The 10,922-nt window shown below is 33.8% G+C and overlaps 1 long non-coding RNA gene across 3 annotated transcripts; it reads left to right on the top strand.

The window, feature by feature from the left end:
* The first annotated feature begins 202 nt into the window (after nucleotides 1-202).
* LOC147564163 (uncharacterized) lies at nucleotides 203-4,809 on the top strand. 3 transcript variants are annotated; one of them, XR_015236776.1, is made up of 7 exons: nucleotides 203-529; nucleotides 1,292-2,537; nucleotides 2,820-2,964; nucleotides 3,050-3,270; nucleotides 3,360-3,428; nucleotides 3,554-3,613; nucleotides 4,412-4,809. It is a non-coding gene; the product is annotated as an uncharacterized LOC147564163 (long non-coding RNA). The 3 variants fall into 3 exon arrangements; XR_015236777.1 differs by having other exon boundaries at nucleotides 350-397; nucleotides 3,041-3,270; nucleotides 3,360-3,462; XR_015236778.1 differs by lacking the exon at nucleotides 203-529 and having other exon boundaries at nucleotides 3,041-3,270; nucleotides 3,360-3,439.
* Nucleotides 4,810-10,922: the final 6,113 nt, after the last annotated feature.

Raw genomic sequence — 10,922 nt, 5'->3', positions numbered from 1 at the left:
CAAAATGAATGCTCCTAGAGGATGAGTTGGATGATGACTTGGACAACCACATACATCGTTCTCTTTTAATCTGGACCGTTCAAACTAATGTCACGTATAAGGGACCATTGATCCTAACCCTTGGATCCTACTTGACTTAGTCATTGAAATGGCTGCATTAAACCCTTGCTGTTACAATCTCTTCGTCTTTTCTTCCTTCTTTACCTTAACTCCATCTAACTGATTTCTCACCTCTTTCATCTTCTCCCCAAAAAATTCTCCAAACACTTATCCATTGCTTCCTCGCCAAGTCTTTACTCATTTATTTTCATCGGAAAATTAGAGTACACGGTGTGAATTTCTTCCAATTGGTGAAGCACTGGACCATCTGGAATCAGTGGAAACGTCAATCTCTTCGGTAATCCTTTTTTTCTTCTCCAGACCAAACTAAAATTTCCATTTATAATCGATCAAAATCTTTCAAGATCAGTAAAACATCAGTTGTTATGTACTTCTTCTCTTGCTTCGCTTGGTTCAATACTGTTGGTTGGTATGTTCGTAACTTTTATTTGCATTCTTCATTTACTTGGCTTGCTCCTTAATTCTTGAATTTTATTTTTTCTAATGAATATCAAATGATACTAAGAAATTTTCTTCAGTAAAATTCTGTCAAGATTTGGTTTTTCCACTGCATTTTAAATTGCTTTTCTGGTAAAATTAGGGTTTTTTTCCTTCTGAAAATTTCCTAATTAATCTCTTTTAGCCACCAAAAGGGCTTATAAGAAGATAAGTTGATGATGCAAGTAAGTTTATTTTGAATAGTTATAGACTATATTGTTTTTCAATCTTGTTAATTTGACATTTTACCTTTATTTGCTCTATTGTTAGACCGATTTTGTTTTTCAGCGATCTCTGAATTCAAGTAAAAATGCATCAAGTAAAAATCATCTTCTTGTTGTTATTGGATCTTATAATGCTTTTCGGACGCAATACTAATCTGGCTTTACTCTTTAGCTCAGAATCCGGGTTGCAGTTTTACACTTACACATTTGTTGTTAAATGGGTCTATTGAAAGAAACTTAATGGGACATCTTGTTCACGCTATACTAAGTTACAATACTAATCTGGCTTTGCCAGAAGATATGTGTGGTGACCAGGCTATTGTGCCTAACTTCAGGTTTCATTCATCTAGATTTTATAAGCTTTTTTTTTTCAATATTCAATGATTTTTTGCATTTATGTTTGTTTGATATAGATTGTAAAATTTATATTAGTAAAGATGAACTTAAATTAGTTTTCTCGTGTCTTGTAGGTGATATAGTACGGAAAGTTGAAAAGAAATGAGTGGTCATACGTTTTGTAGTTTGCCGGATGTTATTTCTGATCGATTCTTCAGACTATGCTCCCTTATGCTTTGTTAAATTCATACATTTAAATTACTTTCAAATGCACAAAGGTAAGTAAGCTAAACTTGTTTGTAACTTATTTGAATCATGTCCTGCTAATCGAGGAGATAGGCTTGGTTGTGACATCGATGACGAAAATCACATTATGAAGGGCATCTTGAGTCTTGTGAGTTAATTGACTTCAGTTCGTTATTTAGATGGTCTTCTCCCGTTAGAATTAATTATATTAGTCATCAACACATACTACTGATCCGTTATTGTAATGTTGTTTGATTTGTTTTCATCATGGTATCATTCGTTATTTCAATATCCTATCAATGTTGAAATATACAAAGAAAAGTTGGATAAAATTATATTTATATGAATGGTTGTGTTTGAGGTTTGTGGAAGATATACATATCTGATAGATGACTATATGCATTACATTACAATTTACATGTAAATTGAGTTCGAGGAAATACTAAATGTTTTGTCTATGGCTAAATTACTAATCGAATGTCAATCTCTTTGGTAATCCCATTCTTTTCTTGATGATCAAACTGGATAGTTTCACTTAAAATGACAAGGATCATTGAAAATGGTGTTGCATACGAAATTGGTGTGATTTTTGCCTTCTAACATTTTGGAAGGTAAGTTGTTATTAAGTAATTTTCACGAATACTTCATTTTTGTAGCTTATGATATGAAAATTCACTTTTTTCTTTTTCTGATTTAACATATTAATTCAACATGTGTAGAAGAATATAAATATGAGTTTTGGTAGAATTTTTGTGTCTCTCACATGGTTTTTTTCCAGTTTGGGCTTTTTTTTTTGGATTTATGGTTATCTTGTTTCAGTTCCCTTCATTTTGTTTTTGGTTGTTGGCGTAGTTATGTATAGGTTTTATACTTCTGTGTTATGGTCGGATAGAACGAATTTCGATGACATCTTTGCTGGGATGGAAGAGACGACATCACTGACATTACTAAGGAACTACGCTATGGTTACGAGATACTACTTTACTACTGACAATTACAAGAAGCCATGTTGGGTCATATGATGGACAGTGTAAAAATTTGACATTTGCCTTGCTTTTGGTATTAATCCATGTGCAGATTTATCATGGTCGACTCTTGGAGCATTGATGTGCTTTGGACTGAATTAAACAGCGGGTGAGTTTCACTGTTCATTGGTTATCATTTTTTTTCCCCAACATTACATTTGTTCACGATCTTTTCAATATGCAAATCTACATCATCTCGGGCCATTATGTTATTGAATTAAGGCCCCTGGCACTTAATTGATACATATTATGGAAAACCTTGACTACGAGTGGGTGAACTTACCATCCAGAATGAGGAGGCATTTACTTATTTATAACCGCGCATTCAGGGTATGTGTCTTCAGTGTAACTATGTGAATCTAAAAACTTACTTATTGTGTCCGGTAATAAGAAAAAGCATACGAGACGATCCGTTCCCACTCCATCACACCTGTCCGTCACTATAGAAGGATGCGAAAGGTCAATTGTCATTTCAGAAGTATGCTGATTCAATTCCAGTTGAGCTATTTACATTCCCGCATCCCACAAGACAATTGGTATGATGTTTTAAATGAATCAATTAGTCATTGTTTAATGTGTTTTTGGTTTTTGTGTAATTGAAATGGCTTATAGTCTATTTAGGTGTATTCATGTTGTTCACGGTCAAGAGATTGCAAATGGACATGCAAATCAGGCATGTCTCGTCTTGACTTGCTGGATGTTATATGCCAACATATTGAAAAAAAAAATCATGCTAGATCTATTCGAGCAATGCTTTGAGAAGCCTGTCAAACAACAATGAGGAGGAAGAGGAATCAAATGCACGGTTTCAAGATGAGATAGGCAAATCCACTTCGCCTGAAGTTAATATTTTATGTTTTCGGATCTCATTTGATTCAACCATTCCTCATTTTTGTTGTATTCTTAGTGAGGATTTTCATGAAATTTGCAGGTAGTTTCAGGGGACCAGGAAAAAAACCATGATAATAAGAAGGATTAGAATCAGAACACGAACTGAAAGGTCCCTTCATTGTTAGTTTCTTTAATTTTGATTTGTGGGTACTCTCTGCTTGGTCAGTTCATTTTTGATGATTAAGTAATTTTTTATTCTATTGGGTTAAGTTGAGTATATATATTCTTGTGTAGGAAGCTAATGCGAGTGAGAAGAGACACACTGAGGATTGGCAGGCCGCTCCTGTTCAACAGGTTCATCTCTAATCCTCAATATTCAGAAATTTTTAAGTTTCTTATTTGTTATTTATATTGTCCTTTCAAAAGGTTTATCGCTACTTCTCAGTATTCAGAAATTTTAAATTTCTTATTTGTTATTTATGTTGTCCTTTTCTGCTCAAATGATAATTTTGCTTATAGATTGCCCTTGATATGTATTCAACTCTTGTTCACGTTATCGTTGGATAGTTATTTAAGCAATTACTTTACAATAAATTGACAAACACTTATGGGGGAATCAATAATTTCAATCATTGGAAAATGGTGAGATAGTAGAATCCATCTACAAAAAATAATGTGGAGATTACTGGCTTCATTTTCAACACTTTGAAAAACACAAGAACTTCTTTCTTACTAAATATATTCACATTAGTCCATTTAAAGCCACATAGTCATGATCAATTCATTTTAGATCTCTTTGATCAAGTTAAATGAGGCTTTAGCATAAGGGATTGATGGTTACATCTTCACTTGATCTTTATGTCATGATACAATATGGCGCAATGTTTTTTATTTTTTTTGTTAAAAGATGATGCAATGGTTTGATTTGTTGATTTCAAAACTATCCTTTATTTGTAATGTAGTAATTTCTAATAAACTAGAATCCATGTTTTATTATTCAGTCAAATTTTCAACGAGTAATGTATGCTCTAATTTTTTGAAACAGGAATGCTGATTCTACTGGAAGTTAGTTTTAATAACTTTTTTAGTTTACTTGTTTCTTAGTATTTAATAAAGAATTTTAAGTTATTTCTTTATTTTCCATTTGTATAGGAAGAGGAAGTGAGAAACAACGACGGTGGGGAAATTGTTGGTAGAAAAACTCAGGTAAACTACAATCCTATTGTGGGGCATGCAGAAGTCACACCAGAAGAGTATCACGAGGAAGCTCCTTTTATAGAGGATATCAATATAACAACGATCAAATTTCTTCACAAGTTGCTGACATCCACAAGAATTGTATCGCATAATTGTGAAGATTTTGAAGGAATATGGACATAATGGAGAAGATTTTAGGCGAATGTTCAGGATGCCTTCTTCTAAAAGTTATTTTCTTTCCTCATTAAAGGGTATTTTCGTATGGATTTCTTGAAATTCTTCTGCAAGTGAAAATTATTTCCTGAATTTACACAAATATTATGCGAGTAATATCTTAAATTGGTTTCATTTATGATTTTCGCATATCTAATTGGTGGTCAACATAATGTTTTGTTTTTATTTAAGTTATTACTTGGTTCAATAATTTTTAATTAAATTATTTAAAAAAACTTAGATTTACTTTGTATGTTAACTTCTTCGTGCTACGTAAAGGGCATTTCCCCGCCCGTAGGGCGGGGATTATGCCTAGTATATATACATATATTTATATATATGATATATCTCCAAATCTAATAATATAACATATAATATTTCTTAATTCCAACAATCATCGATAGAAAAAAGAGAACATTTCTTTCGTAGAGAGGTTTAACGTCAATGTGTACTTTGAAGAATTTAAATTATGTAGATGAATGGGACACGGGGACAAGGAATATGGTTGGTCAGATGGAGTGAAAAATATAATATGTGGTTTCTTAAGAACACATTTACATTCCAAACTTTTGAGAGTACAATTACTCAACCAGAAAGGTGCTTTCATATAAACAAGTTAAGAGGTTCGACCGTCGAAAGGTGATTTTTTTTTTTTTTGAATTGTCTAGTGTGTGCCTCGAACCCTTGACCTCCAGGTTGAAGATTATACCTCTTACCACTCCAACCAAAGGTTGTTGGCCGTCCAAAGGTGATTCAGATATGCCACCCATCAAAAGATGGTCTGGGACTGGCAACAAATCAATTTTTGACACTTTAAGACAACATGTCAAGGTGGATCAACCTGAGGAGCAAGTATGCCAACGCTGTGATAGTCCCACATCGCTCGCGAGAGTGTACCAAAGTTTGTGCTATAGGTGAACGCTCAAGCTTAGTAAAAGTCGATGCCTTTTGGGTGGGCTTGTGGAGCTTTCACCGATAACAAAACTCTGTACCTGTGGACTAGGACATGAAGTATCTAAAACAAGGACAATTTCAATAACTAATATGGTTAGCTGTGTTGTAGGCGCAGCCTGCCAACCGAGGAGGTTTGGAAGTTGTAAAACAGGTCCAAATGAGTCATACTTTAGAGTTTCTATTATGTTTTTTCAGACCAGCCGAAAATATTAACTAGGTTAAACAGACCGGCCAAATAGGCCCTTAGTGGTATTGGATTTTCTCACTAGTAGGACCTACACCTACCCAGGGCAACATGCTGCAAAGGCGCCCGGGCCCAGGAAAAGAAAACACCATCCTGGCTTCTTTTTAGATGGCCCAACCCGGACGGCCTGGTCCAACTTACACCTCTCAACATACTTAGGGGTTGTACACGAGCCGAGCTCTTAACGAGCTGCTCGAGCTCGGCTCGACTATTGTTCGGGCTCGACTCGAATATTAACGAGCCCGAGCTTAACACGAGCTCAAAATCAAGCTCGTTTACATAAACGAGCCGAGCTTAAACATTCTTTAGTGTATCACGAGCTACTCGTGAACAGCTCGTTTAACATACTCTTATAATAGTATAGTACATAATTACGTATTAGTATTGAAACTTGTACATAAAATATCAACCATTAAAAAATTATCGGAATATGAATCATTAATCATTATTATTGTATGTGACAAATGATCATTGAAGTATTTTGATGATTTAGAAAGTTTTAATTTGAAGTATTTTGATAAACAAGCTTAAAACAATGCGAGCTCGAGTTCGAGCTCGAGCTCTTTCAAACTTAAACGAACCGAGCTTAAACAAGTGGACAATTACTCGAACGAGCTCGAGCTCGAGCTCGAGCTCGACAGTCAAATACACGAACCGAGCTTGAACATCTTACTACTCGGCTCGGCTAGACTCGATTACACCCCTACTTAGGGGAGCCACATAATGCACCTAGAAAGACAAAAACACAAAAGTGCCTATGATCAAGGAAACCAGGAAACATACTATATGAAACAATCAAGAATCTAGATTTTGAAACATCCAGGTTGATGTCTAAAATAACTAAAAATATTTCGCCCAAACAACTGATGGATTTATATTATTTAATGGGCCACTGCATATGAAACAAAGACTGCAAAAAGCAAAAATTTACATATTAAAAAATTTGCAGGCAAATTGTGTAACATACCAAACATAATACAAGCATATTTTCTGTCCTAACTGAAGTTACCAAAAAATAACCAAGATTGTAAAACTGAAGAGTCCATGATTTAATTAGCTCATATAATGAAACTCAAAATCTAAGGTTTGTGTTTAAGTGATTGTGTCGCAGATTTTCATTAGATATGGTAGAAAATTATCATGTCCTACTATGTCCCTTGAAAATCTGCAGTCATTAGCTCGAGGTCAAATATTAGCATTGAGCTTGACCTCATTAAATTGTTTACAAAAGGTAACATGCATCTACCGAAGGTGGGTATCTTGAAAATTTCCTGATAGAGTAAGACTTGAATTGTAGTCTCTCTTGTAGGAAGATACACATGTAACCACCCAATTAAAGTGGGCTTAGACTATTCTTAGCAAAATTATCAAATGTTGTTCACAATCGGTTCCACATTTATACTCATATCATATATTCTCTACTTGCAGGTTCTCTTACTAATAATATATCAGTTTGTAGATAATAATGGTGTCTAGAACGGAAAACAAATAAAGCACAAGATTTTCATCTTCATTAAATCGGGGATCTACGAGGAATTCCTTTCCTCCTGTGCAATGGCTTCTTTGGCTTCAAAGTTGTTGAGTCATTAGTAGAGCTAGTACAGTTCTTGTCCCCTTCCATCTCTTGTGGAGAAATCTCATTCGAGTTTGATTCATCAGATACTTGATTCAAAACAAATTGAGGATTGTTTCGAACATTTTGTTCGAAAATTACCGATTTCTGAAATATGTATGAAAAAATATCACATAATGTGTAAAGTCCTTGAAAATTTAAAACTTGGTCCAGTTTAGTTTGTTAACTATACCTTGCAGGCGATGGAACAAAAAAGGTTTTTGCCTGATAAAATTCTCTCACAACCTCCACACTGAGAACCATCATTGAATCTCCACTGCCTCGAGAGTGTTCGAGGATTCAGATATACAGCCATTGCATTGTTGACTACATATGTCTGATTTACAAGATCAGGGGAAAATGTAGAGTCACATATATCACAAAAATATCAGCGGTTGCATCCAATAATCCCTAAATTAGTTTTTTTTTTAAATTATCTTATAACAGGAGTAATTTGGATCAGAATGTGAACATCTCGACCAATATTTTGTCCAGGCGTATAAAATTAACTTCAACCCTAAAAAGAATAGACCTAAAAGTAAAACTCTGGATCGGCAATAACGAGGCAAATCCAGAGTCATACCATTTGAACAAATTCTATAAATTAAATTAGGGTTTTACTGACGGAGAAAGATCTTTTACGATCGATGATAATCCCTATTTTAATCTCTTCCCAATAGGAAAAAATCATTCTTTGTAAATTATAAAACTTTGATAAAACTAATCTTGAGTAAGAAAGGAGAAACAAAGAAAGAAACCTGAATTCCGGAACAATCGAAGTAGTCTTCCATGTCAATAACGCGGACGACATCCTTAAAACAATTATGCCTAATCTGAAGCAATTTGTGTCGATAATGTGCCGATGATGATGGTTTGATACAATGATGGCAAAAGCTATCTTCGCAATCCAAACAAAAAAAAATTCTGCTATTTTTATTTTGTCTCACATGAAGAGGGCAAGCCCCAAAAAAGCTAGAGCTTAGCAAATTATCTAACCAGCTCCCAACCTTAAAAATGTCAAATCAATCAGTAATGAGAATAATTCATATTTATAAATCCTAAATTACAAAAAGAATATAAGAGGAAAACAAAAAACTCACCATTTTACTTGAAATTTAGTTTAGAGAAGTTCAGAGTGAATAAAAATTCAGGAATAAGAATAAAAATTCAGGAATGAGAATATAAATTCTCCCTCTCTACCTCTCTTTCTCTCTCTTACGTCATCCTCCGTGAGGCCAATCAATCATTTGTAAGTAGGCGGGAGTGGAAAGCATTAATGTCATTCCTCTAACAAGGAATAATCAAACGGTTGAAAATTGATTTACTCCCCCTAGTGAAATTTGCACATATGTACAAACTTTTCCAAAAATTTTTTTGTTTTTTTTTGTTGAAAGAATTTTTGTTTTTTTTGTTGAAAACAAACATTTCCAATTGATTGACCCTATAGAGATGTTTAACTTTGCAGAAAAAAAAAGAGTTTATCAACACAAGAAGATTAACATGGCATGGGCTATAAATTCAGCCCATGGCAAGAAAATGGATAGGGTTGCGACTGAGAAATAAATAGATCGGAAGTTTAATTGGCAGAAATGACGTTGTTGCTCATTCATCTTTTTTACACAGCATACGAGAAAAGTAGCGTGCTGGAAAATAACGTATAATGAACAAACATTTAGGTAGTATGATATTTAATAATGTGCTATAAAAAATATGAGATTTCTGGAAATAAAACTTTAAAGAATAATTTGTTTCAATTAAGAAAAAAAACTAAATTTTGTGATTTTCTTTTATCAAAAGAGTCTTCTAAAAATAGTCTATGTGATACTATAAATAGACAAACGAATTCGCCGACCGAAAAATTGAATTGGTTCCGATACATGTAGCAGTTATGGTTCCAGAGAGAAGCTACAAATGAAACCTAATCAAATGATGATATACTCGATTTCTCTCTTTGTTTAACCATTCTCTTACTGGAAATGTCACTCCTGCGGAATTAATGATAAATTTTTTATCTTTAATGGATAATTTTTATGCTCATGGTAGTTATTTGGGACACGTAGCCCACTTATTGAGGGTGGGTTTTGAGGTGGCCGCCCTTAACTATTTCACTAATGGTGTGTTCGGATGACGGAATCATGACTCCGCGGATTTATGAGTCCTTGGGATTCATGATTCCACAGATTCATGAATCCAAGTTATATTTTTTGGTTTGTTTGTCAACTAATAAGAATCCTATGATTTATTTCATTTGAGTATTTTTAAACGCTTCTTTAGAAAAAATATTGAATAAACATTTTTCTTAAAACTCGTTTTTTCAAATATCTTTCCATTCGAGAACTTTCCGTTTTCTTCGTAAACATTTTTTTTTCAAAAATAGTTTTTCCCCAAATCCTCAAAAAAAAAATTCTCAATTTTTTTTTTTGAAAACCATTTTTTTCGGTAACCTAAATTTAGTAAACCTTTTTTTTTTTTCACGAAAATTGTTGGAAATTTTTTATCGGGAAAAACAGTCTTTGTGAAGCAAAAAAGTTCTTATAAAATTGTAGTTATTGAAAAAATATTTTTCGAGAAAAAAAAAATTTTCAGTAAAAAAAAAGAGTTTGGAGGGATAACAACTGTAAAGGAAAAATCTGTTTTCTGGAAAATAAAAGATTTCAGGAAAAAAAGTATTTGGGGAAGAATCGATTTTCTGGGGAAAAAACAGTTGTCGGAAAAATCGGGTTTGGGAAAAAATGATTTTTTGAAGAAAAAATTATTTTCGGGGAAAAAATAGAGTTTTAGAAGAAAAATGATTTTTGGAAAAATAATAATTTTTGGAAAAAAAATAATTATTTCGTAGAAGGAATTATTTTTTATTGATTTTAAGTTTGAAATTTAGGTTTATTAATCCAAAATCCTAGCAAATCCTAAGGGGTGGGGTGGGATTTGGTCCAATACAAATTTTGAAATTAGGAATTCTTAGGATTCAAGAGTCTTAAGATTCTTGGTTGCCAAATAGACCAGGCCTGTTTGACCCAGTGCGGGCTGGGCGCCCACACTGGGCCCACCACGTCTAGGGCTACTGCATACAGAGGCCTGGATTTAGTTAATAAAATTAATCACGTTAATAATGACAGAACATGGAGTAGCTCAGCTGGTCAGGGACGTGTGTATCAATCCAAATGACAAGGATTTGATTCCTCAGTTAGCATTTTTTTTTACTGTTTTGGGTTCATTGTTCTTGGTTGGGTGGGATCTATAGGCACCATTAGCTATTGTTTTTTGCACCTCTTAAACTACAAAATTCGAAAGTTTTAGGTTTGATTCCCACGGAAGGTGGAATCCATGGTTATTGAACTTGAGTTATTAAAGGTATAAAATAATGTGATAAGTATGTCGGGCTTTAGACCTCTTCTATATTGTTGGGGTTTAGGCCTCTATCATTATAAGTTTAACTTAAGCGG

The sequence above is a fragment of the Eschscholzia californica genome, unplaced genomic scaffold (assembly GCF_041429995.1).
Source record: "Eschscholzia californica isolate CP2 unplaced genomic scaffold, dmEscCali1.0.p SCAF_1, whole genome shotgun sequence".
In the NCBI taxonomy this organism is placed as follows: Eukaryota; Viridiplantae; Streptophyta; class Magnoliopsida; order Ranunculales; family Papaveraceae; genus Eschscholzia; species Eschscholzia californica.
The sequence above is the reverse complement of the archived record's forward strand: the minus strand, read 5'-3'. Positions and strand labels throughout refer to the sequence as shown.